Source organism: Manis javanica, chromosome 14, assembly GCF_040802235.1.
Source record: "Manis javanica isolate MJ-LG chromosome 14, MJ_LKY, whole genome shotgun sequence".
NCBI lineage: Eukaryota > Metazoa > Chordata > Mammalia > Pholidota > Manidae > Manis > Manis javanica.
The window spans coordinates 81,383,248-81,408,509 of NC_133169.1; the positions used below are offsets into that span (position 1 = coordinate 81,383,248).

At 50.7% G+C, this 25,262-nt stretch overlaps 1 protein-coding gene and 1 long non-coding RNA gene across 4 annotated transcripts in view; one reads left to right on the top strand and one right to left on the bottom strand.

The window, feature by feature from the left end:
* Positions 1–25,262, bottom strand: part of FSTL4 (follistatin like 4) — a 356,770-nt gene that overhangs the window by 135,934 nt on the left and 195,574 nt on the right. The gene's annotated exons all lie outside the window — the stretch shown is intronic.
* Positions 12,364–18,787, top strand: LOC118969710 (uncharacterized). The gene is made up of 3 exons (XR_005057568.2): positions 12,364–13,126; positions 15,038–15,177; positions 15,313–18,787. It is a non-coding gene; the product is annotated as an uncharacterized lncRNA (long non-coding RNA).

Below are 25,262 nucleotides of genomic sequence, written 5' to 3' on the forward strand. Positions count from 1 at the left end.
AGGGAGTCTGCTGGCTTGAAAGTGAGGCTGTGGCATGAGAACACCGGTGACCGTCACATTTGACATGCCATCCGTGTCTTAGGAGATGCTGCTCCTGGTTCACGTCTCCAAGTTTCTGGCTGCATGTTAGTCAGTACTGCACACCTCTCAGAGCATTAAATGTGCACCAGATAGCAAAGGATCGGCGTCCCATGCATCAGAGAGCAAACTGGGAAGGTGCTCCTTTCAAGGCCAGCTAGCTAAGTGGAGTTGATTTGGCTTTTAAGAGACATGCGCTGAGCATTTTGGGGGATGCGGTTTGAAGAAATGGAGATTAAGTATTGAAAAGTCATGTCTCTTGCCTGCAAGTCACTTATACTTGTGTAGCCCTAGATGAATGAGGGTGTTCGGGTGCGTGGTGTGTGTGTGCAGGGTGTTTGTGTATCCCATGTTGCATACGAGTGTGGGACTGAGTCCCTGGGTGTGTCTGTGGGGAAACACCGGCAGTTGAGCTCAGGAGAAGGGCCTGAGCTGGATGGAGCCCATGACCCCTAGCACCCCGCCTGCCTTGGGTACAGTGTGATGAGTGCCCGGAAAGCTGTCGTTCCAGAGGGGCCTTGTTCACCCTTTCTGCCTCTGCTGTCCGAGCCTGCCAGTGCTCACTCTGGAAGCTGCTAACTGCCAGGGATGGGGCAACTGGCGCCACGCGCTGGCTCGCCCACGAATGGCTGCCAGGGGCATGCCCCACCACACCCTGCCTGCCCTTGGAGGCGCAGGTGGGGTTTGCCGACCTGCTCGTGCCAGCAGCCCTCTCTGGAGCAGGTCCTGTGGGTAGGACATGAGCGTCACCCCCAGAACAGGCCTCTCTACCCTGCTCCTCCTTCCCGCCCTGGTCTCTGCAGGCACCTTCACTTCTGATCAGCCCTGAGGGCATCTGGCTCCTCCTCTTGCCACCCTGCCTTTCTGGGTTCCCAGAAGGTCTGGTCCCTTTGGGCTGCAGGGTGATAGAAGCTGGATGAGCCCTCCAGCTGCTCCCCAGGGGACGGACTCTCGGTCCCCTTCATCAAGGGCTGGAGCAGGGTAAGACTGGCGAGGGCTCCCCTGGTTGCCCAGCCCAGACCCTCTTCTTAGCTCCAGACTCATACCTGCCACTGGCCTGATGTCGCCCCACATGGCCCCCCAGGCCCCTTAAGTCAACGTGGCCCAAACGGATGTTGCCATTGAGATTGCTCCTTCTTTTATATCCCAGTGGAAGGGCCCAGCAAGTGGCCCCTTCACCGGAGCCCCCAGCTGCCTGACCCACATACCAGACATGGCCCCTGATGGCCTACCCATCCCCAGCCAACCAGCCCTGGCTCAGGCCATTCCTGCCTCCTGAGTGTTTCTTGGCCGTGCTGGCTTTCCCCCTCCTACTGCCTCGACTCTGGTTCAAGGAAAACACTAACACTACTTGGATGACCTTCCACCTGGTGCATCCCTGGGCTCTAATCTTGCCCCAGCTAATCAGTACGCCCTCCATCCTGGGGCTGGAGGAATCCCTGGGGGCTCCCAACTGCCCTCGGAGGGGAGCCAAGCTGTGCCCCTTGGCATGCAGCTCCCTCCTCGACTGGGCTGGCCCCTCTCCAGCCTCCCCTCTCCCCACTCCCACACCTGCTCCAGGGACTCTGAGGCACTGTCAGCATCTCAAGCCGGCCCTGCGTTACCTCTGAGCCCTGCCACCACAGCCCTACCCTGCCCCTTCTTGGCCCATTCTTCGTCATCTTTAGGTCTTAGCTGGCACATGGCTTCCCCTTTGTATCGCTTCCCTGCTGCTCCTGGCTTTCACACTCTTAGGTGTCCCCAGAGTGCCGTGCACACCCCCTTCCAGCATCTGTTGTCTCTGCTTCCTGTGCTGGTCCACATGCCCCTCCTGTCATGGCCTGAGAGCCAATGGGGTCCTGACATGTGATTAACATGCAGCAAGCATGTGCCAAAGAAACGAAGGAAGGACCAAATGGACGGCAAATGGCCTTGGTCCACAACTGCTTCTGTGAGATGGACATGGCCTCTAACTTCCCTCTGACCCCAAGTCCAGGATGCTATGGAACAACCACTGGGTCCCCTGACCATGGATACTCGGTGCCCACAGGCCTTCCTTCTGCCTCCACCTGGAACCTTCCTCGAATCAAACCCAATTTCTGTGCCTGGGGTGGGGGCCAGGAGAATAGAGATGCTGACACCAGGGCCCGAGGGTGGGCTGTCAACTCCTCATCTGTCCAGTGGGGCTGACAGTCTGTCCCTGGGGGTTGCTGTAGGCGTCAATGGCCCAGGAAGGCAGGGAAATCCTCTGCATTTTAATGGATCAGATTCCTAAGACCTCTGGGGTGTGGGGCAAATGCTGGTCCGTGGAAGGTTCTGGGAGTCCAATCTCTTTCCTTAGGAAACATCTCCAGCATCTTGATCCCAGGGAGTCGCTGGGCCTAGGATAAATGTCCCTCCCCCGATGGCACTGAGGGGAGCACCAATGAAATGACAGCAATGAAAATATTAATTGTCCTACTTCAGAGTAGGCACTGTACTATTTTGTAATGACTATCATAAACCTGTGCTCTGCATACTGCTAATAAATACCTCAGCCCCACACCACATTTCCCGGTATCTCTAAAGACACCAGGAGAAGGCAGTGGAGCCATAAAAGAAGCACAAAAATACAGTTGCAGATGAGTCTAAAACTCATTTCTTTGAAGCTTAATTGATGGGAAAAGCTTCTGGCCCCCAAGAGCTTAAAGGCCCATCGTGCAGATATTTGATTTAGTGTGGTCCCATATCACAGACCACACTAAACTGGAAATCATTATGCAGTAATTGCAATATATTAATAAAATGATGATGTGGGTTTGCACCAGATATAAAGAAGGAATCAAATAATTCACTTAGATAACTCAACAAAAATGTCTGGTTTATCCCTGAGGCAGCTAGAAGCAAAGGTCCCTTGGGTCTCAGTCTTATCAGTCCTCTGGGGCCTGGAGCCCAGGAATCTTCCACTAGGTATAGGAAGCATGGCCAGGCTGCAGAACCACTGCCTGCGTCCAGACATGTGACCTGAAGTTATTGTCCCGGGAAATGCCAGCTCATTTATGTCCCTGTCACATAGCCGGGAGAGACATCCAAGGCTCTGATGACGGTTCTCCTTAGGTGGTTTCTTCTGCCATTGCCTCTCTCCTAAACTACTGGAGGAGAAAGTAAGAAACGTGTACAGGAAGGTAATCACATTCGCTTTAAATACCCAAGGTCTAGGCCCAGGCCAGCGGGTGGGTCCTCAGCCATGAGCTGGTTCCTCCAGGATCTCGGCGAGGCTCCGCCCTGCGCTCTCATTCCCCTCTTCCAGCAGTTCACTCGCATGTGGTCCCAGGTCTCTCTGCCCTGCCCGTGTGTGAGAGTGAGTGTGAGTGTGTGTGTGTGTGTGGAGACCTCTCAGTGAGGAAACCTTTCCTTCTCCCTAGTTCTTGTCTGCAAATGGAGCACTCCCAGCTCCCAGCACCTCTGCACGAATTCTAGATCCTGTCCCTTTTCTGCACCACCAGCCCCATGCCCTGCTTTCTGCTTGTCCATATTCCACCTGTCCCTCCGGCCCACTGTGAAGCACTCTTCCTCTAGGAAACCCTAGGTATGAATGCTGGATATACCACCTTCAAGCTCTGTGACCTCGGGTAAGTCACTTAACCTCTCTGAGCCGCATCCATGAAGCGAAAACAGTAAGCATACCTATCTGATTGACACATCAGCGGTCTCCAGGGCATTACCATTTACCCCCTATCCCCGGGGCCCACAAGAGTGTGGGTACCTGCAGTAGGTGCATGAGAGTACCTATCACCTGGTCCAGCACTGGCTCTCAGGTACCCATGGCTCCCTAGGACTTGGGCTCCCTCATCTCTGGCTCTGGCAGCTCACATAGGCTCACACGGGGGGACCTCTGGGTCCCAGGAATCGACAGGGAGCTGGGACCTGACAGCAAGTGGGCAGGGAGGAGAGCTGGACAGGGGTGCCCAGGGGAAGGCACGTCCAGAGGGTCTGAGGGAGCCACACCAAGCTCAGGCAGTGGCAGGCTTAGAACCAGGAGGGAAAAAGGAGCCAGACCCTCCCGTGGCCAGAGAGAGAGGCCAAGGATGAATGTGGGGCGAGGCCAGTGAGGCTTAAAGCAAGCATAGAAGGGGTGGGGGCAAGGTCAGCACGGAACCAGAGAAAGCAAAACCATGCCCTCGCCAAGGCAAGGCACGCCCGCAGGACAGGTGCAGAAACCTTGCACAACTCTCCCTGAGAGGGGAAGCACCATTCATGGCCTCTTTACAATGCCGCAGGCAGGAGGCACGCTGCCGGCTGCTCATTCACTGCATTTTCACTCCAACCACCCCAGGGAGGGAAAAAACTTGGAATCAGCCTCTGCCTGTCAGCTCTGGCAGGGACTGTGTGTCTCCGTGCGTCCTGGAGCGCAGAAACGCCTGACGAAGAGCCATGGGAATTGCTAGGGAGGCCTGTGTGGACACCCAGCCAGAATAGGACACCACTGCTGAGTGGGGGCCACCACAGGCCTCTGTGCTCCTGCAACAGGGCCCACAGAGTGAGAAGATGGCACTGATGCAGGACAACACATGTGCACCCTGGGCTGTCAGGGACCAAAAAGTGGTGGGGCTGTTCTCGACCCCGGGAGCAGGTGGAATAGACGGGATATTAGACAGGGCTGTGCAGGGGCCAGGACTGGGGCAGCTGGCGGGGCCCCAGGCTCTCCAGGCCTGCTACCTCCTGGACGTGTGCCCCAGCAGATCCTTGGAGTCGGTGTGGGTCTGCCCGCAGCCCTGCAGCAACAGAAAATGTCCCTGGAAGGGCTCATTCTCTGACACGAAAGACCGAAAGTGTCCTTTTTGCTGAGACTGGGAGTGCTGGCCATTGGGCTGTCCTCCCCTCGCTGAGAAGAACAGGAGAGAGAGGCGTTCAGACCCAGGGAGTGTGGCTGCGTCTCATCCCTCTGCTCCACCTGTGGCTCATTTAGTTGTAAAATGACCAAGAGCCCAAGGCACTGGGCAAACTTCCATTAAATTCAAAGAACCCAACTACAGCCCTAAAAGCTCCCCTTTCATGCAGATGATGAGAAAATTCAGGAAAAAGAAAAAAAAAGAATCACCAGTAATTGCTGAGAATTGCTGAGTCTCTGACAAGGCTGCTTCCATGTCTGCGAATTCCCCTTTGTCATTTGCCTTCCTGCCGTATGTTTCTCATTATGGCAGTCACAGCATGGGTGGCACCCAGAGTTGTGCCTTTCTAACCATCTCCCAGAAGACTCCTGTTCCAGATGGCCCACGGATAGTCACACTGCAAGGGAGCCGCTTCCCACCAGCCCTGGAGAGCCCAGTGCTTGTGCCCGTCCTTCAGGCCAGGGAGCACCCCTGCCAGCCCATCAAGATGAAGGATGCTCCTGTCATGTGGGTTATTATTATGCATTATAACCAGGGCTCAGGCCACCCGTCCTGGAAAAATCCATTTTATTTCAATTAGCAAGAAGTAAAGAAGGGCATAGATTTATGTAGAAACTCTGGAAAAAGAGAAAATTTTGGACCCGTCCTCCGAGTCCTCTGTGAGGAGGACAGAGAGAGGGGTGAGGCTGGCTCTGAAGTGGGATGTCTCCTCTGGGCCACTAGCTGGGCCAGCAGAGGGCTGGACACTCAGCAGAGAGGTGGAGACCACCCGAGGCTGGTCAGCTCCTGGGCTCCCTGAGTGGTTGGCCCAGAGCCGTCTCTCTGTCCCAGGAACACATGAGCAGCCCCTGGAGCTTCACACAGAATGTGGGGCACAGGCACTTCCAGAACACTGTGTCATTCTTCTGAACTCTGGGGTTGGAGAATCTCAGCTTTTCTAAAGCTACCATGTGTCAAAAATACACTTTTTGGTCAAACTGCTTAGCACATTTGAAGGATGCCTCTGACCCCATATGGAGAACATAGAGCTTCTATAACTGGGAACTGCAGTTTGATGATGTTTGTTTTGCTGTGTGCAAGGCAGTAAGAGACATTTTTATTAGGGGTGCAGTTACCATTTAGTGGGTTTGTACTTACACTGCGAGACCTAATTCTGTATTGTCATTCTGAGAGCAATGCCACTTGAATGTAATCGCTAGATTGTGAATTTCCTCCAGCAACTTCTGTTTAGTCAAGGCCAGAATCTCAGTGGCTGGTAATAAATATCAAAGTACAGAATGGTTGGGGGAAGCCAAGAAAAAACCCAAATCAAATATGATTATTGATCAACAGTGAACAGCCTTAATCATCTCTATGCTAATTCCAGATATATACATACATATTGGCAATTTCATTACATAAATATATTGACATTTTCAGCTGAGAAAATATACTGAGCAATTCAAAATTGCCATCTTTGGAGAACAGCAAGTAAATAAAAATTCAGTGAATTCTTACAGGCATGAGAAGCCCGTGAAAAATTAGTTGGGTGGAATTTCTTCAGATGTTTAATGCAGCACCATGTTTTTAAAAGTTTTGAAAGCAATATATGCATACCATAAAAACAAAACTCAAAACTTTAAATCATTTCTTAAGATCTGTAAGGCAGTCTTTTCTGTCCTTTCACTGTGGAAGAAATCTAATTCTGGAAACTTCTCTGTTACTTCTGACTTAAATGATTTGTAACATGAATTTTTATCTTGTTACATTCTGTAACTGTAGGCAATAAGTGTAAATTTCTATGTATTGGTTCTAAAAGTGAAAATGAATAGAGAGCATTACCAGCATTCTGAGGATATAACCAGCGTCCTCTGCAGAAAGACAGTGAGCCACACCTTGGGGAAGGACACGGCAGCCCGGGTGACTCACCTGTGCTGGGTGAAGGACACTGTTTTGGGCTTTACGGTAAAACAGTTCTCCAGTTCTCTTCACCTTCCTTGAATTGAACAGAGGTGTTTCCCAGAATTTTTTGCTGCCTTAAAAAATGTCTTAGAAGAGTTCTGTCTTTATCAGACAACTAAGGTCTTAGAGCTTCTTTATTTTATTTTTGTAAAACGAGTCCACTTCTTTCCTGAGGACTCTGCTCTCAGAGCCTCTGACGGAATGGACTGTTTCCCAGGGTTCTCCCACAGTTGTCCTACCTGCCGTGCTGGGGGCTTCCCTTCATCACACACCTGGATCAGATCTGCTATTTCTCAGACCACATCTCCTTTCTAGATTCCTTTTCTGTCTTATACCCCCCTCCTTTTTTTTAGCCAAAAAGAAGGTACTTTTTTTATGTCCTTGCAAGTCTGAAAATGTCTCTATGTGGTATAGGATTCTACAAAATTGTTCTCCATCCAAAATTCGAAGCAGGTGCTGCATGGCCTCCAGTGCTGACAGTACCTGTCGGACAACAGGGGCACCTGGTTCTCTCTTGATGACCTGACTTTTCTCTCTGGAAACTCTTCGAATCATCTCTTTCTCCTTGATACTCTGAACTATCAAGAGGCTCTGAAAGCTCTGGACCTTCTTTCACTTCCCTGATTATGCAGCAGCGGGTCTTCCATCTGTGGGTCTGTACATCTGAGTTCAGCTCTGGGGAGTTTTCTTCTACTGTCCCTCTGACAATCTTCTCCCCTCAAACTTCTTTGTTCCCTGAGTGGACTAGTCCGAGGAGATGGATATTGGTGTCCCTAGATTGATCATCTATGTCTCCCAGCTTTTCTCTCACCATGTCCATCTCTTTTTAAATCTATATTATGGGATTCTCCCATTTTTTCTTTGACCCCTATTGAATTTTAAACTTTAGTAATTGTATTTTTAATTTCCAAGAAATATTTCTTGCTCTGTTCTTCTTTTTCATAGCAGCCCTTTCTTATTTTATGGAGATGTTATCTTCTCAAGTCTCTTAAAGGATTCTGTGAGGTTAAGATTTTTTTCTTTGTCTCATACCCTCCAGGGTTAGCTGTTCTTTCCATTTATTTAACTTGATTCTTCTCTTTGATGCTCTTGGTTTTCTCCAAATGTCCCACGGTCCCTGGCTGTCCTTCCCATCTGCATGTGATGAGGCTGATGAGCACAGTCAGCTGGCAGCAGCTTCTCCTGTGCGTGCGTGGGTCTCCTTCCCTGCACCCGGGGAGGGAGCGCCACCCAGGCCACTCCTGGATGCACAGGCAGGGAGTGGGCAGGCAGGCAGGCACCCTGCATGACCCTCTTCGACTCCCAGTTCCTGAGGTCAGATCAGCATTATGTAGTTTCCTGTTCTTAGTCCTCAAGAGGACCTCGAACAAGACAATTATTAATAAAAACAAAACTAGACAAACAAACTCTTACTGTTTATTAAGGGTCTACTCTGAACCAGTATTTACACCTGCTTTATTTTGATTTATCTTACTTAATTCCCCAAACATCCATATTTTCCACGTTAGAGATGAGGAAGCAGACTTGAAGAGTGTAAGACGCCTGCCGGGTTCCCACGTGCGGGAAGGGGCAGAGCCAGAGAACCCAGTTCCTGGCGGCCCCAGGCCTCACCCTCTCCAGCTCTGCCCCACACTAGTTTCAGGCCACAGAGACCAACCATTATCACTCTGAGGAATCCACAGTCGCTACAAACTGCCCCCCACCTTATCCCCTCCATGCTGTGTGTTTTATAAATTCATAGCATAAGGAATTATACGCAGTGTAATCTCCACGTCTGATCTTGCTCAGAAACAGCCTCCTGTCGGTATGTGCGGCCCTCTGTGAGCCCATAGTAACACGGCCGGGGAGGGGGGTGTGCTGGGCAGCCCAGTGTTCTGGTTGGCAAAGAGCCCCCAGGGAAGACCTTACTAGAAAGGACTGAGACCCCCCCATGAACCATGTGTAAACAGCACTCTGGCTTCAGCCTTTTCAAACCCACGGGCCTTCTGATTCTCCCAACTCTCATGAGAGGGCAAAAATCCACGTGGCATGGCAGACACAGCTGGTTTGCTCCTCACACTGGCAGCGGCAATGCCACCTGCAGCCGCTCTGGCTCAGAGGCTGGTCACAGGCGGGTGCCCAGCCAGCCCACAGCACCAGGCCTGATTCTGCCCTTCGGCCAAAGGCCCCAGAGCTCCTGGAGAAAACCAGCCATTAAGAGGCCCAAACACATCCAGAACAGTCAGCCCCCACCCCAGCCAGGGACAAACCCTAGATACCCCATCTCTGTTATAGGCCATGTTCCAGAAACTTGCTGCTCGGCAACAAATAGCTGAGGAGTTAATGCAGAAAAGAGGGCCCAGTGGGCTTTACCACGACTTGAAGCTGCCAAAATAACCCCTATGATCATGATGCAGTGCCCTTTCTCCTTCTGCAGCTGTAAACACCCTAAAATCAGTGTCGCATATTGACTGACTGAGAATCCCAGCAGCCTTGGGAGGTAAGCAGACATGGAGCATTACCCCCATCTTGCAGATAAGCAAACTGAGGCTCAGAAGTGAATATATTAGTCAAATTCTTCCAAGGGCATAAAAGAGTAGCCCTTAGGAAATTGATTTTCTTTACTGGTTCTATTTTTAAATTTAAATTACACTTTGATCCAGAAAGTTGCTGGAAGCACCATCAGAAGTGTAATGGCTGCTTGATAGAGAAAATCTTGCTCCAAAAAAGATCTGAGTGGCTCCAACACCTTCAAAATGTGCTGGGGCTTGAGATGAGCTTGGTCAAGCTTTCTAGTTCCTCTTGGTGGGTCTCAAATCTTCCCTACCACTCCCTGGGGGCCGAGGGGCCCCAGTTCTAGTTGCACGAGGGCTCCAGGCCTCTTCCCAACACTTCCTGCTCACAGGACTTGGGCCTCTTCAGAAGGCCTCTCCCCAGACAGGAGCAGAGCAGAGAATTCACAGAGACAGGCAGAGGTGCAGAGGTGCAAAGCAGGGTTCAGCTGCAAAGTTCCCTTTGCCTTAAAAACTCTGCAAATGGGGAAAATGCTCCCCCTCAACCTGGAGTGGAGGAAATCCCTCTGAGGATTCCCCAGGAGAAAGCAGGCAAGAAGAGACCCTGGTTCTGGGCAGTGGGAGGCTAATGGGACAGCCTAGTAACGAGTTCCCAGTCGGCAGAGTGGCGCCTGTGCTTCTGCTGCCCAGTGGCCCTCTCCCCACGTTCCCCCATCATCCTGCCCACCCGTCACCCTGCCCTTCCCATGCTCCACTGTCCACTCTATTTATGGATGGGTGGAATGTGAAATCACCTATTCTGAGAAGATGGAATGTGTTAGCTGCAGCCAGGGACAGCAATGAATTCTACAAATAGCTTCCTAGAAGCCGTCATTCCAGTCCACAAATCAGGCTCCAAACAACCCTGATTCTATATCCCTGAGAAGGCCAGTTTCTCATTCCAGGCAAAACCGTTTGTCTTGGGCCTAATCTTGTTCATGCAGTGGGGAAGGTTCAGACTGAGCCTGGATTTCCTGATTTGCCTCAAATTTCAGGGCAGAGAGACCCTTCTTCACATGTGTCCACTTTGAAAGGGCCCACATGTCCTGCTGGAATGCCAGAACCACGGATCGTCACAGCCTGTATGCCAGCCCAGCACGTCCAACTCTTCACTCCGAAGACAAGGAAATCAAGGCTTAGTCTTACCCAAAGCCACGGCCCAGAGAGCAGGAGACTATTTCAAAATGAAAGTCCATGGTTTTCATTTGCAGCAAATCATTTTTTCTCCTAAATTTCAGCAAATCATTTTCAAACACACATGACCAGGATTTTTACAATAGCTACACCTAGCATGGAAATCAATCGAAATACATAAAATTTGAAAAATACCCTGCTATATAGTATAAAAATTCATTGTTACTTATAGGTATTATTTTTAATATAAACTGCTTCTTCCCTATACATTTGTACAAAAACCATTAAAACCAGACACAAGGCTGTGTTACGGCCTCAAGGGAGGGTATGGCACACAGAACACAAAGGTGTCAAGTTCCTGGCTCTTGAAACTCATAGCAGAGACAATTTTCTGTAAACTAAGTCTTTCAATTTGCAGAAGACAGGCTTTTGAAAAATAATTGATTTCTAAAGCTCTTAAATCTTGGCTTTTAAGAGCAAGGAATAGAGTGATGGAGTCCATGAAATTCAGAGCATAGGCCGCTGAGGTGTGGAGGATGCACGGGAAGTTAAGAGCTTGCTTTCCCTCCCAGTAGGAGAGCGAGTCGCTTGGCTGGGAGGAGAGGGGAGAGGCACTGGGAGGTAATAGTCAGCTCCATTGCTGGTGTTCCTCTTCTGGAAGTGGCCTTATGACCCCTTTCCTTGGAGGAGATGGTCAAAACCCCATAAAAGTTGGTGGGTTCCCGGAAAAGATGTGACCTGTGCTGTGGGAGAGGGGCTGCGAGCCTGCTGGATCAGAGAGGCCCTGAGTCTAGGCCAGGGTGGGAGTGTGACACTCTGTGCTGCGTATCCCCCACCTGGCTCATGACTCCCAAATTCCACAGATAGTAACTCACCCACGTGGGCCACGTCTACTTCCTTGTGGAGGGATTGTGGGCTAGGTACCCATCTGTGCCTCAGGGTCCTCTTCTGAAAAATGGGGTAATCGTGGCCCTTAGCTCACTGGGCAGTTATGAGGACCAAGTGGGGTGGTACATGGAAATCCTTAGCATGGAGCCTGCCACAGAGACACTGTCCGAACAGCACAGCTCTCGTTACCACTGCGAACAATGACACACTGGCTTAGAAATCAACTCATTAAATAAGCAGAACCGAGGTACTCCTGCAGGCAGGCTAATTAAATCGTCTAAGTCATCATCATCTTTTCAATAACTGCCAGTTAGAGTCCGGATGTGAGGGCTTGTGTGGTTTGTGATCATGGTCAGTGGAATCTCAGAATAATTCTCTCAAGTCCACAGGCCAAAAAATGAAACACATTTTGTGACAACTTCACTCCTCTTTGCAGAGGGAAGGCTGGGTGTGTGTGTGTGAGATTCATAAACCGAGAGAGGTGCCGTGGGTAGTCCTAAAGGGGCAAAACCCCAAGCTCTTCTAATAGCTAGAAAACTGTGTGCAAGGGGGCCCCACCTCTCGGAAGCCTGTGCACAGGGGCTTGTGTGTGTGTGTGTGTGTGTGTGTGTGTGTGTGCGTGTCCCTCCCTCCCTGCAGCCCCAGCAATCTGAGGAGCTTCAAGCAGTGCAGAACCCACTGTCCTGCAGGACACAACCCCCAGCAGCAGAGAAGCTGAGCGTGCAGCCAGCGCAGCTCAGCACTCTGAAATGTAACACGGCCATCCCAACTCTCATACCATAAAGGACCTGCAGCGGGGACTGTATCTCTTTTTGCTCTTGGAGAGGGTGTCATGCACATGCACATACCACGGGTGACAGTTACGAGGGACGTAGAGGTCTGGGCCTCAGGTTTTACACTGTGCTTCCTAGAGCTCAGGTCTTCTGAGCAGCAGCAGGAGCCCAGCCCTGCTGGGCTGTATGGGGGCACCAACCCACTTATGTCTCCCACTGCTGAGGATCAGCCAGGGCCACAGCTACCGACCAGCAGGGGCAGAAGACCAAGGAGTGGACTTTTGAAAAGAGGCAGCGTGGCTGCTCGGTGCCGTGGGCAGGCTCAGGAGGTCGGGTGTGGGCTGGGCTCACTGCTGCTGTGTGGCCTCAGGTAGGCCACTCATCCTCTCAGAACTAAGCGTGGCGTGACTGTCTGCAACATGACTCCTACTATGCAGGACTACCTTAAGGACTGAGAGAAACGGTACTGGGGGACAGTGCGGGCAGCCTGTAGTGCTACCCTTTATGGAGCGGCAGCCCTTAAGCAATGGAAAGAGAGCAGCCTCTAGAACAGCACCCCCATAAACTGGCCCCACTTGGCCCCAGCATGAAGGAGACCCAGATCCCTGTGGCTGAAATGGGAACATGACCAGCTGTTCACAGAAGGGCTCCTGCGGGTGATTTTAGAGCAGGATGGAGGCCGTGGGTACCCCTGGGATTTTCCTGGCTCAGCCCTCCTCCTCAGAGTGCATTGAAGTTGTGACATGCAGACGACGTCACGGAGAGTTGTGGTGACCTAGGCTGAGGACCCTCTGCCTCCAGTCTCCGGCCACCCTGTGGTCACCCAGCATCTGGCCCTGCTGGCTACCCTTGGGTGTGGACTCATCACCTTCCCTGGGAGGACCACATAAACTCATGCACAGGGACTGGACTCATCACTCCTGTGGCCCCGGTGAGTGGGCCCACCAAGGGCTGGGCACTGGGGAGGGCATCAATGAGACCACCTATATATATTGCTTTAACCAAGTGGAGATGGCATCAGCCTTCTAGCCAATGGCTCAGTGATAGTCTTGTAATCCAAAGGCCGTGGCTGGGCCCACGCAGATCTCACGCCCTCTATATTGAACCTGCAGCCCCAGGAGCACAGTTTTTCCACCAGTAAACAGAAGGACAGCAGCCAGGTGATGGCAGCAATGTGTGTGCAGGTGCAGGTGTGGAAATGTCACTGCCCACGCTGGCATGGGCCTCATGCCTGCCTGGTGCCTGCTGGCTCCTGTTATGCTGACGGTGGGCTCTGCCTACTGCTAATTGAATTTACGATGCCCCACTGTCAGTAGCAGCCTCTGGTGTGATATAGACTTGACTGGTCCTGAGCAGCTGTTGTTAAGTAGTTTGCATGTGAATAGATGGGGATCTGGATGACGCAGTCACAGGTGGCCAGCCTGCACTAGACGTTCACCCAGAACAGTTGCGGGAATAGTCTTCTAGATACCTGAGCACTCCAGTTAACACATATCCCCAGATGGCCTATCAAGCTTTGAAGAGAGAAAATAAATAAGCCTACTTAGCATGGAATGAAACCGGATGCGACAGTCTTTCTTCAGGTATAGGAGGCACACCACGCTCTAGTAGAAACTTAGAACCAGCAGTAAAATTCCAAATTCAGTTGTAAAAGAATGTTAGAAATAAATCCTCCAGCTATTTAGGTTTAAATGGCCAGAAGGGGTTTCTAATCGTTTATTTCAGACTCAGCAGTCCCTTTTTTGTGCTTGTCTGAAATCCCCCTTGTGCTCCTGAGGCCTTGCAAATGGCACCCCTGGCTGCATCCTGACCTGTGGGAGGAAGCATTGCAACTGTGTGGCGCCCAGCGAGGGCAGGTGTCCAGGCCTCTTGGGAAACCCCAGCAAGGGAGGCATTTATCTTTTAGGGGGAAGAATTTCAAGGCCTTTCAAAGAAGCAGTGGGGCCTGTCCCGAGGAGCCTTCAGGGTCATGGAGGACAGTTATACATGACTCACAACCCAGATGCTGTCTGAAGCAAAGGGCTGAGGGGGCCCTGATGTAAGAAGCCTTCATCATTAAAATATAGCCTTGCCAGACAGATGTGGGGGGGAGGGTTTATTTACATTGCAAATAATTCTTAGTTACCAAAGATTGAATTACAAATATATGATACATGTCTACTGTGTGCCGGGCTCTGGGCCACACTAGCTACAGCCCTCTGGGCACCCTGGGTACTCCCAGGTAGGGCCCTGAACCTGGGATGGGGTCTGGAAGGGCCTTGGAGAGGAGGTACCTGGAGGCATGCAGGATTTGAGAGGGAGAAGCATGGTGTGGACAGCCTTGGTGGCTAAGGTCAGGCCCTGGGCCCGAGGTCTGGCCGCCTCGATGGGGAGGCGCTAGGCCAGGAAGGACCAGCTGGGGACCCCTCAGCAAATTTCCAGAGACTTTCCAACCTTTCCCTGGGGTGCAAACAGGTGCCAGACAGGTCAATGGGGGAATCTGTTGATGGGAAAATAGTGGTAACTGAGCAGTAGGAGACCAGAAACTACTTTGTGAGCAGCAATGCAAGGTTCAGCACCAGACTAGAAACCTACAGGGAAGGGGAGCAAAGGACCCTCCAGAGTGGGCACGGGCACCGCCACCCCGGGCCCCCTGCTGGCCTGCCAGGCAGGGCTTCTCAGGTGCACACGGTCTTTTCCAAAAGGTACCTCCAGAAGCTTCCTCTTGGACTTTTATTAGGACGCTGGGCACTCAAATGAGACCCTCTCGGCCACACCATGTAGCCTGTAATAGTCCATCCTAAAGTGCACACACTCACAGCTGAGCTAATAAAGGGGCACTTAATCCCCTTTTCAATTTCAGGTCAGTTTTACAGTCCAGGGTGAGAGGGGCCCAGAGCTCAGCTAACGCAGCATCAGCCCTGGAATCTGAGAAGCCCGCGGAGCTGGGGCATGCTGGGAGCCGGTGACAGGCTCAGGCAGGGACTGGCAAGCTGCCGGCAGGTCAGTGTGGCCAGATCAGGTCACCAGCAAGGTGGCCGGGGAGGGAAGGGCGAGTACTTGAGATGGCTGTGATTGGCCTCAGACAGGGGCTAAGAAAGCAAATGAATCGTTTTGGGGTTTTTCACTGTCTTCTAGCTGGTGCTCTCCTGACCCCCTGCCCTGCCCCATCAGGGCTCCCTGTTCGCTGGGTCTCCTCCAGGTTGGGTGCCCTGAGGCAGGGGCGGGTGGCTCTCCCCCGTCTCCCGGCTGGATCCTCAGGACCTGCTCCCAGGATATGCCTGTGAGTAATCATACAGATAACGAACTGGCAGTAAAATGTCACAGGAACCTGGGCGGGAGCCAGGGAACCGATTTCTGGCTGTGTTTGGCCTTTTGCTATTTTGAATGCAGTTTAGAAGGTGCCAATTTCATCTGAGGCGTCAAGCTCTGACATCATCCCTTGTTAAGCAAAAGTGATCTTCCCTTAGACTGCCTGCCCTCAAGAGCTGTGCCTCCTCTCCCCAAACCACAGCCTGTCTCATTGCCCCTCGTCTCCCGAGGGTGCCCTTCTGAAGATCTGCCTCCTCCAGCCTCACTCCCCCGCACTCCAGCCCCCAAAGGACGGGGCGGAAGTAGGTGACGCACGCACTGGAACACCCACAGTGAGGTCCCTGAAGGAAAAGTGTTCTAGGATCGCCATGGCCCCTGGCCTTCCTGAGGCCTTGCCCACCTTTGTCTCCTCCGTCCCCCTCGTGCTGCGGGCCGTGTGGGGCAGAGGCAGCAAGCCAGGGCCAGCTCGCGCTGTGGTGGCCAGCAGCTGCGGCCTGGCACTGTGCTCCCTCAGCACCAGCCAGCTGTGGTGTCAGCTCAGCCTGGCAAAGAGCCACCTTCCGCCTGCCTGGCCCACCTGCTGCCCTCTGCCTTGTCCTCCTGTCTCGGGGCAACTTGGATGCTTGCAGGAGTTTCCCATGGCCGCCCGAGATGATTGCTACAGACTTGGTGACTTAAAACAGCACACACAAAATGGGTTTTACTGGGCTAACATTAAGGTGTTGGCACTTCTGTCTTCCTCTTTCACTTGTCAGGACCCTTATGGTCACATTGGCCCACCTGGATCATCTCCCCATCTCAAAAGCCTTCACTTAACCACAGGGCAAAGTTCCCTTCGCCATGTAAGGTTTTGGGGATCCTAATCAATACCTTTGCAAGGGCCACCATTCTGCCTGCCCCACTGCTCAGTTCAGCCCATCAGCTCCAGCACTAACCGGTAAGGGTTGGTCAGAGGAATCATGCTATATATATGTCATTTCCTCAAAGGCTCAAATAGCCAGGGCTGGACTCGGGCAGCAAAGGAGGCCCCACGATGGAGGATGGGGGGTCTTGCCCCCACCAGTACCTCCAGGCCATGCCCAGACACCTTGGGGTCACTAGGGAGGTTGTGCCTGTCCAGCGGGTGCTTCCTCCCTTCTTAGGACAAGCCTGCAGCAGGGTGATGGATTTGCAAATGCTTTCAAGCCTTTTTTTCAAATGAAAGAATCTCATTATTTTCAACGAAATATTACGAAATAACACACACCCTAAAGACAAGTTGGAATGTAAAGAAATGCACCAAAAAAGACATAAATCTCCTTTGATCCCAGCACCCAAGTGAACATCTGGCTTCAGTTGCACATATGGAAATTCTCAAGGGAGGATCATCCCACACAGGCCCGCTGATCTGTAACCTTTTTGCTCTTAACCTGTTGTCAGTGCTTCTTTGTGTTACATATGCTCTTCTATCTGGAACAATGCAGGATTTTGTCCTTCCCTCTCCCATGGTGGCCATTCCCTGAGCTTTTCCCACTGACACAAGCAGTTCCACCCCCGAAGCTTTCATGCATTGCTCTGGTGGTTTGGGACGGGTTCCTGGCCATGAAGAAGCCAGGTCAGAAAGTGCATAGTGAATCCAAGAAGGTACGGACCACATCTAGTTTTTCACAGTGTGTCCCCTGTATAAAATACTATGGATCTTTGATGACTGACTGACTAGGACACGATAAATACAGGTTGTGATGAATCTCAAAACTGTTCAGCTGAGAGAAAGATGCCAGACAAAGCCAGTACATACCATATGATTACGCTTAGAAGAGGGTTAGAAAAGGTGGAACTAATCTCTAATGATAGAAATCAGATTAGCAACTGCCCAGGTGGGTGAAGCGAGAGACTTGGAAAGGAGAACGGGGGCGGGGGGAGAGGGGGAGTTTATGGGGTGAAGGCCACGTTCTGCATCTTGACTGGCATAGAAATACGGCTGTGATGTACTGGTCAGAATTTTCTGAATTTAGCCACTTGTTAACAGTAATTATAGTGCTTTGATTCTTACAGATTTAGAGCGCATTTTAATGAATGAAAGTCCCCCCACCCCAGCCTGTTCTGTCCCCTATTCTGTCTGCATTTTACTATTCTTTGGCTTGATGAAACTCTTATCTGGGACCCTTGCCCTCTCTGCTCCTCTCTGGCCCTGGCTTCTAGACCCCCACAGCGCATTCCCTGAAGAACTGGAGTGAGCAGGACAGATATAGAAGAACTCCTCTGACCCTCTGGGCTGCTGGGTCGCAGATTCAAAACTGCCCCTGGCCGCCACAGAGCCTACATCCAGAGCTCCCGCCTGTAGCAAGGCCCCTATGCCCTCTGCTGTCTAAACCCTGTGAGGTAGGTTCCGCAAACGGATTTCCTGCCGTTCACAGGACACCCTGTCCTACCAGTGGGTGCAGGCTCAGGAGGCTTCCTACCACTTCTGGGGGTCTTAGGGGAGACCCACATTCTCCCTTCCTCTTCATGTCTGCTTACCGATATCACACACACCGAGTACCATCTTCTCTCACCCTGTTTTTTTTTTCAAACTACAAAGGAGAACTTTGGGTGATTCCCCCACTACAAGCACCTAGCTGTTCCCTGACCTTTTAAAAGCTACTTTATGGTGAGACAGAAAGAACCCATTGTTTAATTCAGAGCTGGCTCCAAGAGCTGACCTTAGCACATGGAAATGTGTTTTGGTCCAAGATCCCCATTTTGCAGAATCGAAATCTGAAAATATTCTCGCTTCCAACCGCAAGTTTAAAAACATAAACGTTACTATTAGTGTCTCTTAGAGTTTGTTTTTCAGACAATAAAAACTTTTTGCAATAAACCAGCTTTCATTCTTTGTGAACAATCTTTAAACTCACTAAGTCTGATAGGCTGGGAAAGGAGACCAGAGAGGGCAATAACATCCCATCCCAGCAGGAAAGTTCCTGTTCATATGGCTACAGCTTGAAGGAAATAAGATGCCACACATTTAAAAAGTAAACTCCTCTTTACAGCACCCACGTATGTTCAGTAGGAATAAAAGTAAGCTCAAAGAAGGGGCTGTATTTTCAAAATCCACCCCGATTTGAGGCATTTTTAAGAGAAGCAATGCATTTACCCTTCAAAAACAATAAATAAAGTTCTGGAGTAACTGAAAAGACTCTTCATCTCTTTGGAGACGGCAGGTCCCATTCTCTGTTGTGTTTCCCAATTATCACCATGAGTAACACTCCCTAACCAGGGAGTTTAATTGCCATTGTACCTTGGCAACATTTTGTTTTCTCCTAAGGCAAAATTTGGGGAATTAAATCTTCGGGAATAAAACTGTTCAATCACAATAACACAGTTGTGTATTAACGTTTTTCTCTCCCTGGAGTTTATAAATCTCAAAATTCTGCTCTGAACAAGAAGCCAATTTTAGAAATGAGTTAAATGACTCAGAGTGAGAACAGCAGATTGACTTTCTCTGGGCCCTTGGACCGGAGGTGGGTCTGAACCGCGGTTCCTGACCTCTCCTTGCTCTGATGCATTTTCCAAGGAGGCATTCACGTTCCAAGCACGCAGTGCTCGCTTCTTTCCAGAGCTTTCTAATAACTAGATGGAGCCATTGTGTCTAGGTGAAAACCATGCTTACTTCCGGCCCTTTATCTGTTATTTTGAGATTTTACGGTTGATGACAACAGTTCTTCATGTTTGCATACTACTCTAATTGAGAAGCGTCCTGTTTTCTGTCATCTGCTGTTCCCTGCCCGGCAGCAGCTGGTGCTCTCAGTGGGTCCCCTGCCTGCACTTGAGCTCCCGTCTCTTTCCTCTTTCAGCAGCTGTCTTCTGTCTCCAGGTTCTCATTTCTGTTCTCTGACCGAGCATCTGCAGAGCTCCCAGACCTTCAGGTTCACACACCTCAGCCAAAGCTCTTAGGTCTCTCTGGCAGGGTTACTGCTCGCGCTCCTAAATGTCCTCTTTCACTCCAAAGTGTTCCCTGAAATTTCCGAGGCTTGAATGTGTGTCCATGACAGCCGTGAGGACATCTAAGGGGCTGGCCAAGGCCTTCTGGTTCAGCCAAATTTCTGTAAGACCATGGTTCTAAGTCAGGCAGAATTGCCTCCTAGCATTTTTTCTAGAAATTACTGGAGTATTTTTGGTGGTACTGACTGGGGTATGGTGGGCAGGAGAGGGGCTGTTACTATGGAGGGGTCAAGGATGAGGGATGCACACAATCTGCAGTGCATAGATAGTTCTTCACAACAACCAGTTGTCCTATGTCCCCATTTTTTGGAATATCTCATTGGATAGCCATGTAGGTGAAAACGCATTTATGCCTATCCAAGCTGAGACCTAACTCTGTTTATACATAAATGCAAAGTACCTTGTACATGGTTTTGATATATTAAATATATGTTTAATATGTTTATGACTACCTTGAAAACCGAGGCAAGAGTATGCATTGGTTCATTTGGAGCTTTATCAAAAGCTGTTCGCCGTGATCTCACCGCCAATGGCAACACACTCTTGGCAGCCCAAGTTGCCAGTTCTGGCCGCGCAGCAGTTACATTTGTCCTGGTAGCTTTCATGGCAACGTCTGGCTGCCTCACTGTGAATTCTGTTGTGGTCCTGCATGAGCACCACCTTGAAATATGCCTTATCTTACTACAAATTACTTTCTTTGTATTTCTCGTTTGGTTTTCAATGAGGGCATCCCACTTCGAAATGATATGTGTGAGCAGATCATGTTATCTATGATTTTCATTTCACAGTGATCGAGGGGGCATTACAAATAATTTGTTATGAAAAGTGGGCCCGCGATGGGATAATTAGGGAGTGCCGCTTGAAGACTTGGCCGCGGAGCCCAGTCACCCCTCCTGAGAGATGGCGGGGGAAGCCTGTGCTCGCTCCTCCGCTTGTGTATCGGTGTGTTAGTCCCCACTCACCCAGCACACTTGCCTGAGGCCCCCTGGGTGGGAATGGGGGGCTCACTGCCTGCTCAGTCGGGGCTCCTCTGATGGGTCCAGGCGCGAGGCCTCTGGGCCTGCTGCGTGCTTCCACGTAACGCAGCTCCAGCCCTCCCCCACCAGCACTGGACAGCGCTGCCCCTCGGGAGCGGGACAAAGGGGGGTGGGAGGGGCTACGGACAGGAGGTGGGCCAGGGGTCGGCGGCCGCTCTGGGACCTTTACACGCTCTTCTGCCTGGGCAGTTCCTGCCACGTCCTCTTCTCTTTTTCTCAGCAGCTATTTCTTAGCCCTACTAGTTACTTTATATCTTAAACTCCTTATTTCACATTTTTATTTTAACTCCACTAATTTCTATGCTTTTAGCCTATCTCCTTTGTTAATTCTTAATTTTGCTAGAGGGTAGGAGGTGTTCTGGGAAGCCCCTGACCTCCAGCACCACGTCTCCTTCAGGGCACACACAGGCTTGGGGAGGTCGCTGGGAAGCCGTGTCTGCCAGCTGACCCGTGAACTGGACTCCAGCAACCAGAGGCTCCTGCCCCTCGCCTGTCCTTGTGCCCTGTCTGCTCGCCTTCCCTGCTCCCAGAGGTGGCCCCGAGGACACCCCGAGTGAGGTGGTGTTGAGACCGTCTGGACGGTACTCATGGCTGAGCCCCACCAAGGGCTCTGTATACACTTTAAAGATTCTGCCAGGTGGGTGTGCAGATCAGCTCATCTTGCTTATTAATCTGCCACCTACCCACCTGGGGTGGCCTGCCTCTTTCTTCCATCTCTCCCTGTCCTCGTGTAGGGGGGCTGGTGTTGGGTTCCACCCAGGAAGCTCCTGAGGAGCCTATGAACCAACAATCAGGCATTGGGGGTCACCTACGACAGCCCCCTCAGTCTCCCATTCCTCCAGAGACCCCGAAATCTCCACCCTCGCTGAGGGCCTTCTTCCACCTGCCCATGACCATGCCTTCCCCCAGGTCCGGCTGCTCAGGGAAGCCTCCCCAAGCACTGCAGCCTGTAGGGGGCTGCACAGCCCTGCACTCCCATGGCCGGCCGGCCACAGCTAGTCTTTAAATCTGCCGTTTCCCTTTCACCTCCCTGCTCTTTCTTTTAAAACAACAGCATTTAGCATCCATATAGGAGGCCAAGTGGGGCTGTTCCCAGTCCTCCAGCGGTGTACTTGGCACTCTGGCCAGGACGACACTTGGGCTGTGGAATAAGTGGCATCTCAGAGCCGGGAGGCCATAGACCACGGGACTGAGCTGCCCTTGCTAGCCTGGTCCACCTGCAATCACATGCTGAGGGGTGCCTACAATGAGGGCTGCCTACACCCTGCTCCTCTCCCCGACTTTTCATCAGCGCTACCAGCTCTGTGCAGGCCTCTCACCGCTGAGAGCACCTCACACTGAGCTAACGATAGTTTTCTCACGGTGGGGTTAATTCACAGACAGTGGTACAGAGGGCATTAAATTAATACTCACCACTTTGCAATAACTCACCAATCTTCCTGCTGATTTCAGCCTACCTCTGGGCCCTTAAATGTGCTGTTAAGCACAGATCTTTAAATAATCCTTTCTGATTGAACAGGGCAGCCTGGCTATGGCCACACACACACCACATTCCAGCATCAGCAGGCAAAGCGACAGCTCAGAAATATGGAGCCACCTGTGCCTGTGGAGTGGATGGTTCCATCACTGCCCAGTAGGAACATGTTCAGAGTGCACCTTGAGCTGGGCTCTGTCTCTGAGAGTTCAAGTCCCCAGACGGCTCTTAACCTCTAAAGCTGGGTTCTATTGGAGGGGTGGGGGTGGCTGGTGGCATTCACAAGTGAGACCTGTTGTCTTAAGGCCTGTGACCCCAGAGGGAAACCGAGTGTGTTTCTAGTGGACAAGGACACTCCAGCTCTAGGTGGTAGTGGGGCTGTGAACGGGAGAACTGGCTGTGGTTGCCCTGTGCCTTCAGCTCCTGTTGAGTCCTGATTTAAGGTCCTGTAACCAAGACTCTCTGTAACCATGGCCCCATGGCCCTCCTGCAGGAGTCATCTCTCCAGACATGTATCAGCAAACAGGGTTTGGGAAATTGTGCAGTTATAAGGCAGGCACCCAAATGAATCCTGAAGGTGATGGTACATTTTTTTTAGCCACTTAATTGAATCTGTGGCAATAAATCTTTCAGTCTTTTCTTAGCATTTACAATTTCAATTTACTCCATAGATTTTTGTGTTCAGCCCCCAGTGAAAATGAGCATTTGTGCCGAAAAGCTTTTAATCAACTGTTCTCAACATGTCAGTCCCCCTTATCTCCAAAGCCCACTGAAATCTTTGTGCCTATGGTTTTAAAAATATATTCTGTGCATCTTGTTTCTCCCTTCCAGTTTATAGTGTTCTTTATCGTGGTTTAATCAGAGTCATTTTTGATGTTTGTTCCTCTCTTAATCTTCTTAGATTTCTTTTTAAGGTGAGCTTCCTACTTCAATCCGGCTTCACTGGTCTATTAAGATTCTTGGCAGCTGCTGCCTTATAGCTGAAGACATGCTTCTGTGGGAAGCCCTCTCTTTTAGCACACGGAAGGTTAATTGCCCAGTCTTTAATTAAATCAGCCACTTTTCTTTAACGTTGTTTGTGGAAGTCTGTACTAAATAAAGCTGTAAACCTGTCCTTATTTTATGAGGGGTTTGAGTTTTGAGTATTCTTGCTCACTTTTTTCCAAAGGCTGGTCATGGCAAAAGCTAATTTCTAAACAATCCTTAATGATAAAAAATACAACTTATAAGGATTTTAATGGCAAGTGTTTTATTCAGTCATGGTTTAGAGAAAGGTGCTTTTTCAATTTTTGTGGCAAAACAGAATAGGCCTCCAGCTAAGCCACTGGTGTGGTGGGATTCCCAAGACAGAGCCCCCCTCTCCCAGAGCCAGACAGGACCAGGCCCCCCTCTGGTTGCTGCTGTCATTTGAGTGGCCACCAGGGGGCAATAAGCCCCCCACCTGCTGATTTGCTGCTCAGCACCCCCGCTGCCCTGACCTGCTTGCATGGGGCAGTGATGCCCTCCTATCGGTTTCCCCCTGGCCCTCTGATTTCTGATGAGCCCACTCAGCTGTGCACTCTTCAGTCCTTGCTCCTTGATTTGTCAGGAGAATGAGTTATCGGAGCAGACGCTCCTGTGATTTGTAGGTTGCAGGACTCGGCTGTACTGCTGTGACCTTTTCAGTATTCTGTTATTAGAGGGGCTGGCCATTTCAACCTCCTCCTGAACAAAGTATCTTCCACATGTGCTGAAGAGGGAGAATGGCTAGTTAATCAGAACCCCCAGTGCTGAAAAGGTCGAACCAGGCCGTGGGTAGTAACATTCACCGTCTGCATTAGCATCCGGCAGTCTGCAAAGCTCACAACTCAGAGTTGGGCTGGGGCACAGACAAAGGGGTGATGTTTAGTGTCAGATCCTCTCCTACTTCTAGCAGAGAGGGACCGCTGCTCCCACTATGACCCCGTCTTGTGGGCAACCCAGACTCCTTACCACAGTCTCCAGGGCCCCATCCTTCTGGGCTCCTTCCCCGACTGCCTCTTCCACCACCCTTCATGTCACAGGCCATGCTCCAGCCACAGTGCCTTTCTGTCCTTGAGCATGCCAAGCTCCTCCCTGTCTCAGGGCCTTTGCACATGCTGAGCCTCAGCTTGGATCTCTCTTTCCCCAGACGTTAGCATGGCTGCTTCCCTCCCATCATTCAGCTCTCGACTCAAATGTCATCTCCTCACACGGCCTTCCCAGGGGACCCTCACCATGAAATACCCCCTGAAACACTGCCCTATTTACATTGCTTCAGAGTCTTTTTCATTTATCATGCTTATCTGCTCATGTGTTTATTCTCTACCTCTAAGTGAACTCAAGGGCAAGATGCTGTCTGTCACGGTCAGCACTGTATTCCCCCGTGTTTGGCATAGTCATGGGTATACAGTAGATCCTCAAGAACTGTTTATTGACTAGTATGGACTGAATGTCTATGTCCCCCCAAAATTCATACATGGAAATTCTAACCCCAAAGTGATGGTATCTGGAGATGAGGCCTTTGGGAGATAACTAGGTCATGGAAGGCAGAGCCCTCATGACTGGGATTAGTGCCCGTACAAGAAGAGTCAGAGAGCTAGCTTCCCCTCTCCGTTCGCCACCATTGAGGACACAACAAGAGCACGGCCAACTGTAAGCCAGGAAGTGGGCCTTCACCAGGCATGGAGTCTACTGGCACCTTGACCTCAGAACTCCCAGACTGTGGAACCAAGAGAAATGCATGTTTGTTGTTAAAGCCACCCAGTCTACGGCAATTTGTTATAGTAGCCTGAGCTAAGGCAGAATGAAAGCAACAGCATGGTTTGTTAAAAAGTAACCCCATAAATTCAGACTCCCCACTAAAAAGTTTCTTCTATTTCCTGTGCCCCTGTCTGACCCTTTCTTGGGAGGTCCTGTAGTACATGATCTTGTGACACAGAGGCTGGTGAAACCCTAGGCCCAGGATTTTAACTCACTGCAGTTACTTGTTCAAAGTAACAAGTGACTGATCTGAAACAGAAGTTTCTTATATAAGCACAAGGCAACAGCAGCATTTATAGCAATGAAACAGTTAACAAGATCCAGGTTTTGAATTTAGGCCTCCTTGAAAAATCCTTGCCCCAGCCTGTAATGGCCAAAAAACAAAGCCCTACAAGTTGCCCTTTGCTTAATATTTTTGTGCAAAGCATTTTAACACTGTTCAATGATACATTTAAACTTGGATTTGTATTGAAATATTGAAGCCAAATGATGAGGATCTACCAGGATGAGTGGGGACCATGTTTTATAATTCAACATCCCCT